An 8,070-nucleotide genomic window follows, 5' to 3' on the forward strand; every position below is an offset into this window, starting at 1 on the left:
CACATTAGAACAAAACTTACTCCTATCACTCAGAAAATTCCACATGATTTAGGAATTCTGTGTCAAGAACTGGGAGCAGATTGTCCAAGGTCACACCTCTTCCCAGGATGACCCACATCCAACGACTTACAGATACAGAAGTATAAAAGCTTGATCATCTTGGCCCAGGGAAAGTTGTTTTATTTTAATATAAAAGACTTGAATATGTTTAAGTGTTGATGAAAAGAAACCATCAGGCAAGGGAAAAATTCTTCAAGAAGCAGATTAAGCAGATTAAGAGAAAATTTCTTCAAAAAGCAGACAGCAGGAGGACTATGAGTTTCAGGTCCCAGGGGATATTGTGACAGAAGGTCATATCGTATTAGCACTATATAAGAGGCAAAATTGAGTACAATATTTTCTTTAAAAGCATCACCATTACCATTACAGAATTTTAAAAATCACACTTGCAATATATTGTGACGATTACATTTGAATAATTTAATATTGTCTTTATTTGAATTTTCTACACATCACAACAATTGATATTGTCATCAAGTTATCAATATGACAGTATTATCCCCAAATTCAGGTATCAACAACATTATGTAGGAAGGTAACTATGCTTATATTTTTCTTAAAATTTTTTTTCCTTGACTAACTTATGCCATGATTGCTGGCAATCATGAATTTTAACTAACTTATGCCATGATTGCTGGCAAAATCCTTACATTGGCTCTGGGCTTCATACCAAATACTGTCTTTACATAGAAACAAAATAAAACTTCTTATATCTGGATCACTGGGGAATGGAGCTGGTTTGGATATATAGGAATCCTGAAAACCTGGCTCTCTCTTCAGCCATGTGGCTACTTGTTCTCCTCCCTTCTGGTTAGCCCCATCTCTGCTTGGGACTGGTGCCACCACCATTTCATGCCAATTCCTCCTTGGATCCAGCTGGCTCTAACCTACTGCTGGCTCTGGTTGTTCCATGTTTTCATGCCAGACTAAGTCTTCTATTTCCACATGGCTGGCCCTGTCTTCATTTCTGGTCTCAGGACAGACTCGAATTTATGCAGATAAACTGGAAGTTCAGTCGTAGATAAACAGGGTTTGCACAGATATCTCTGCAGTTATAACATAATTCATTGAATTTTGCAATGCATTGATCATTAGATGGGCAATATTCTACCTTCAAAGGGAAGTTCTTTCCTGTGATTCTCCTCCCTTCATTATACTTCCATTTCCCACTGGCTGAAAAATGTGGGTAGGAATGATCCTAGACATTCTTTCAAGCTAGACTGGTGCCATATAATATCCCCACCACTAAAACATATTTTGTTGATGTTTAAATTTATCACAAAATGTCAGTCACTAGCCATTTCTAGAAAATTGCTACTGTACACTTTGGTTTTTCTGAACCTTAATGCACTCCGAAGCCAAGTAAGAATGCTGATAAGTAGTACAGAAAGAATTTCTTTACCATCTGTACTTTGAGGATTTTTAGCATCAAACATTCAGCAACTTGTTTGAAATAAAAACCAAAGTGTAACTGCGAAAACTCCCAAATGCCTCTCTTTTTATCTTGCCAGTGTTGAAACTAATAAAAATAAAGCAAATTTGAATATCAGTGAAGTATATTTTAACAGAATCGAATGACCATGCTAATTCAGTTTTTATTTTAATCTATTTTTATACTTAGAGAAATAAATATAGTACTCATTTTTATGACATAAATCTAATTTAAGAATCAATGCAAATGCAAATTAAATCAAAGGATTCTATTTAAAGATACTGTTATAATTTATAAAAGTTGTTTGAGAACCTATAGAAATTAAAATAGTTACATATAACTGCATATACCAATTTGTGAAATAAGAGATTAAGTCAGGTTTAAAAAAAAAAATCCGGCCAGAATATTTGCCATCTGTCTCTAAACTGCACAGATGGTTGCAAATTTAAGTCTCTTGTAAAAGCGTATTTCTTACTGTGCTGTCCCACAGTGTTCTCTGATAAGTGTCAAATAAATCAATTGACAATTAATAGTAGCAGTAACTTTTCAACTCCCCTAAAAGTGGTATTAGAACCCACTAACCCATACAGAATCTCAGACTTTTCCTGAGCTAACTGCCTGGTGGTAACTTCCCAGATATTTTTTTTCCCCCTGAGCTTCAAATAATTCTGCCAGTCAAATTTCTATGTGTCCCATGACCCAAATTTAATGGGTATAATATTTAAATGGCGATGTAGCATACATTATTGAATGGTGTGACATGAAATTTAAATATAAATGAACATCTATAATTTTTACTGTAAAAAGCAATACTTTCTTATTGATATAAAATTGAAAATATGAACTAATCTATGCTGATTTGATAATACATAGTTGTTTGAGTTTGTGTGTTGATTTTGTTTTGTCCAGTAGTGTGGTTGGAAGTGTGAAAGCTGACATAAGTGGAGTCATTTTAAAATAGAGTAAGAGTGGCCATTCCAGAGGCTGTCTTGCATGTCTTGCTCCTTGACTCTTTGGACTGTTTGGACTGGGCCAGACCAATATTACCTTACAAACAATTGTTTGTAACATCAGGATAGCGAACAGCCCGACCGCAGGACTGATAATTATGGACTCTCTCTCTGAGAGAGAGAGAGTCCAACAAATTTGGATATCAGTGAAGTATATTTTACTTCTATCCAACAACCAGTAACTAATCATGTAGAACTCAGAATGGCTCAGCTTATCAGCACCTATAGGAATTCTTTCCTCTTTTCATGTAAGTATTCCTTTCTTTTTTATCATAAAACCCCTTGCTTTTGCCTGATAATCAGAATGTTGGGTTTCTGCCTGATTCTGTGCTCCCTGAATTGTAATTCTTTGATCCCAAATAAATGTTTGTTGCCTTTCATTTCTAGTTTTTAATTTTAGGTTAATGGAGGAAAGAACTAGATACCCCACAAGTAGATTGTAATGAAAAGACCCAGGGACCAAATTCTGCCACATAAAATAAATGGCATATATGTACTGCAAAGTGGAGAAAAATCTGTCATACAATTTATTCTCTAAACTTGATGTTGTCTTACCTTTTTCTCTTTTTTCTTTATTATATATAACAATATATTATACATAACATATTTTATAATTATAGCATATTATATATAATTCTACTTCTGAACTTATTATATTCCATTGATTTATCAATCTGTTTCTGATTCAATAGCAGAATATACCACTCATTTGTTTTCTTTCTTTTATCCTTTTTATTTATTTATTTATTTTTTACAAGGTAGCAAACAGAGTATATTGTTGGCAGAAAATTGGCAGAAAGGACTTTGGAGGCAGAGAAATCAGAATTTGAAAACCAGCACTGAATGATTTCTGGGTAATATTGGAAAAACAAAAAGTAACAACATAAGTTGTCTTAGCTTTCATTTCCTCAACTATAAAACACCTACATCATAGGGTTTATCTTGAGCAAAGAATATTATTATTTTGTCCAAAAGAATTTCAGAATTCAAAAACATCCCATTGGTATTTATACAAAGTAATCAAAATAATTTAAGGGTAACAAATATTTAAAAAAATTTTTTTTTTCACTCAGCAATAAGTTGTATCTCTTTAAAATTTTTATAGTCCAAGGAAAAGTTTGTCAGCTTTCAGTATTGGTTTTGCACATTTTTAATCACTACATAGATACTTTGTTTTCCTTCCTAAATGGTTTGAATGCTTAGCTTTAACAAGATAAAATATTAAAAATTTTAAGTGCTTTAAACAGTTTGAAGCTTTTTTGGGGTGATGGAGTTACACTTAGAATCATTTTTTAAATGTCTTAATTGTTCTCACCACAAAAAAAGAAATAATATGACATGACAGAAGTATTAGCTAATGCTATGGTGGTAATCATATCATAATATATAAGTGTATAAAATCAACAGATTTACACCTTAAACTTATACAGTGTTAACCTGTCTCTAATAGTACATCAATAAAAAATAAAATGAAACAAAACTCATAGATGTTATGCACAGAGCTCCTGAGCAAATGTTTTGTAGATCGTCTAAAATTGTGAATATTACTCTTTTTTTCAATAGCAGTTTTCTTTGGCTCAAGAGTTATCAATAAGTTGTCTTGCTATCTCCTCAACTTTTATATTCTCAGGATAGACCTTGAATATAAATATAAATTTTCTATGTTAAAATGACTATTCTGAGACACCAGGGAACATTACCAAAAGAAAAAATAATTACTTCTTGATATAATAGCATAGTCTATTTTCCTTATAAGATGAACATTGTATTTCTATAGAAATTTGTATTCAAGTTCTCCAAATATAAAAAGAACCTCACTACCAGTTGACATATTACAATACTGACATGCCAAATTGACTCTAAAGTTTTTTTCATTTTCTTTTCACATATGTTAGTAAAATTACAGAATAAGCATATCTAAATATGAAATAAATTTTTAAAAATTTTTAAAAATTTAAAAAATCACAGAGAAGTAAAAAAAAGAGAGCAATCTTGATGCCTTAAAGGTTTTACTATAAGCATTTATGAGGTAAGTCTGAAAAAAAAAGTTCCTCACTGGTGCCCTAAGATTGGTTGAATCATTATTACAAAGCTTGTCTGGTAGGCTTACTAAAGTATATGCAAGGCTATATGTCATGAAGAATTTATATCAGGGTGTTAAATGTGATTTGAAATTCCCATTAAAAGAAATAACCGTAATCATCCATAATAACATTGCTTTAATTATTAATAAATCTAATCAGTAGTCTGAAATTGCTCACATCTAATATTAATCAGAAAGGCAGATGAATTCCCAGCCTGATGACATGCCCTTTGTGCCTTCGAGTACCTTTATAGTGTTATTATTTACAAGTTCTGAGTTGGAGATAATTTATCTGAGTGAGAATCAAATTACATTCTTCAAAGGAATTATTTCACTGGTTAGATTCCACTCTCAAAATTGGTGTATCCAATATTGTCAATTCATGTAAAATGCTGTTATTTCAGTATTTTTCATTTTAAACTGATTCTCTTATAAAATCAAATTTTCTGTCCATTTCTCAACATTCCTCTACTGTTACACTCAGGAGTAGCCATATGTATTCAAAAACTATCTTAACACATTTATTTTTGTCTTGATTTCAGAAAGCACAGAGGTGGAGAAGAAATGTATACTGAATGGCAAAATACCCATAATTTAGCTTAATATGTAAAATAATTTCATCAGAGAGTCTTTCCCTAATCCTGAATCATATTCTCAGTTTTGCTTTTAAGTCTAATAATTAGACAATATTGCTGTATTTTCCACAAATGCTTAAATGTAATGTGTATTTTCTAATTGTTGACTACGGCTTAAATGTGCCGGTTATTAACTTGTAGTCAGGTTGTTCAAATCTTCTTTATTTTTCCAATTTTTTCTTATTGATCTATCAATTATGAGAGCTGTGTCAAACTATATTTTATCTATTACTTTTTACAATTATGTATATTTTTGCTTAATACATATTTTGGCTATGATATCACCTTTTTTTGGTTACTTCATATTCAAACTTCCTGTAGTTTATGTCTTATACATGCTGATTACAAATTACAAATAGGTTGTATTTTATTGTCCAATAAAATTATATTTTTATCTTTAACAGTAATTTTTAATCAATTCGTATTTATTATTATTACTGATAGATTTGTTCTATCACTCTAATTCGTGCTTTCTAGATATATGACTTCTTTAATATATAATTCGATGTATCTAGTTAATATATTTTTTGTTTTTTAATGCATCCAAAAACTGGTTGTTTTAATTCTTGCCCCCAACTGCTGTCACTGAATTAAAGTTTATACATTTTATTTTTATTATTTTTGCAGTTACTCTTAAAATATTAACAATCACACTTTATTTAAAAATGATTAATGTTAATTAATCTCTTTCTTTTTTTCCTTCCATCACAGTCAATATGAAGTTCTATGTAAGCTTGAAGCTATCACCAAACTCTTGTCTTAACATCTGAGGTCATGGGCTGAGTTCTGTAGTTTGTATATTTTTCGTGAAAACTCACATTGAGTTTTGATTAACTTCCTGATGTATTTTTTAACTGGGGCTTGTGAGCTCATGTTCACTAGGGCATTATCTAAGAGAACTCTGTGACGCTTAGGATGAAGATGTATATCTCCAAAGGATGTTTTATTTGGAGTCTTGGCAAAGCAGTTACCAGCTTGAGATGGCTTTTTATGGTAACTTCTTAGCATTAGAGTTTCTGGACAACACAAATAGTGATAATTCAATACTAAACACACATCAGGATAGACTTGGGTTATGAATTTGCACAAAGAGATTCTTTTTCCTACTGAAAGCCTAGTCATTCAGATAAGCTTTCTTTCTCTCTCCCTTTTCCTAGTTTATCCTTTCGCTAAGAGTGAAGCCTTTCAACAGCTGTGTCATTGCATAGATGTCCTGGCTCTAGTCCTCTGTATAGCCAAACTTCCTTCTCTCCACAGGACTTTTGTTTTTCAAAACTAGCAAATAACCCCTGAATAACTAAAATTCCAAACCTACTTGCCTTTCAGTTGTTCACTTTCATCTTCTGTTTTGGAATTCGTAGAGTATAAGAATTAAATAAGGAAGATGTAAATACTTTAATGATTAGCTGTCCAAATACTGATGACAATGAGGAACAGAACAGTTGGGTTTTGCTGACTTGACCCATATGCAGAAGTCTGTGTGATTGGGAAATAATCAGGAGGTTATATATAATATTAATTGACAACATTTTTAAAGTTTCTGGGACATAATGCATACTCAAAATAGTCCCTTTCCTTTCTATTGTCATCTCTCCTATCACCAAAAGTTTTATGTTTGTGAGCAGTAGCAGTAAACAAAGACTAGAGTTCAAGAGCACTACCCCAGTCCAGTGCTCTTTGTTAGCTTCATAATATATAAAGATAGCTTTTTGTTTTTAGTATATTCCTAGCTCCCAAAGAAATTAATATAAAATGTTATAATTCATTAATACGGAACTTGTCTCAGATTCTGTTAGACAGTTAGACTAATGGGAATGAGAACCAATCAAATTTTGTGTTACCTGAGAATAACTATAATTTAAAAATATATGTATCTAAATTTAAATTTTCTTTTGTTTATATTTAAGTAGTGGACACATTGAACTTGTAGCAATAATACTATATAGCAAAAACTGTAATACATATTGAAGGTGTCTAAATGTTATTCTACATTGTACAAAAATTCATAGTTAGTAAAAATGGTATAGAAAAGGCAATATAAGCCTTTTTTCTTTCATTATTTAAGTTTCATCTGTCTTAGGTGAATAAACTGCAAATTTATGATACAGTCGAATTGTATGATTGGATTCTCTCTTTAATTGCTCTGTGACAGATTTCAGAGAATTGTGTCAAATTTGAGAAGAATTACAAAAGAGAGTTTCACCTAAGTTGTACCTATCACAAAGAGAACCGTTGAAACATGGATAATGGGTATGTGCCCTGGGTTTCTTTGATTTAATTGCCTGTGTTCTCCTCTGTATTAATCTCTCTGGCTAAGGTTTTCAAAGAGTAACAGTTGCTAGACTATAGAGCTATTTAATAAAAACCTTTCTTACTGACTTTCAAGATACTCAACCTCCCTAAAGACAGGAAAGCCTAGTTTGAAAAGAAAGAAAAAAAAGATTAATTGATCTTCATGTGAAACTTTCTAGATAACTAGATCGATATTAACCTTTCTAAAAATTCAGTCAAATTCTCTCTTCTTGAATTATGTTGCTTTCATAAAGCTAAACTTCCACTAAACGCACTAAACATTATGGAATACAAAGGGATGATTATTTTACCATCAACTTTATTAACACAATTTATTAAAGGTCCTGCGTGTGGTACAGGGAATACTGGTTGAGGTAATACAGGGAATTATAAGGAAGAAAGTAGTTCTGCCCAACTAGGTTTATAGTCTAGGAAGGACTTCTGTAAAACTTGAGAAAGGAGAGCTATCTTGACTGAGCCAAGGGAATATAAAAGGAAATAACTACCCTGTTTCACTATAATTGGTCCCTTTGAGGCTAACTTTGCCTGAAGCAGATA

The sequence above is a fragment of the Pteropus vampyrus genome, unplaced genomic scaffold (genome assembly GCF_000151845.1).
Source record: "Pteropus vampyrus isolate Shadow unplaced genomic scaffold, Pvam_2.0 Scaffold54, whole genome shotgun sequence".
Taxonomy (NCBI): domain Eukaryota; kingdom Metazoa; phylum Chordata; class Mammalia; order Chiroptera; family Pteropodidae; genus Pteropus; species Pteropus vampyrus.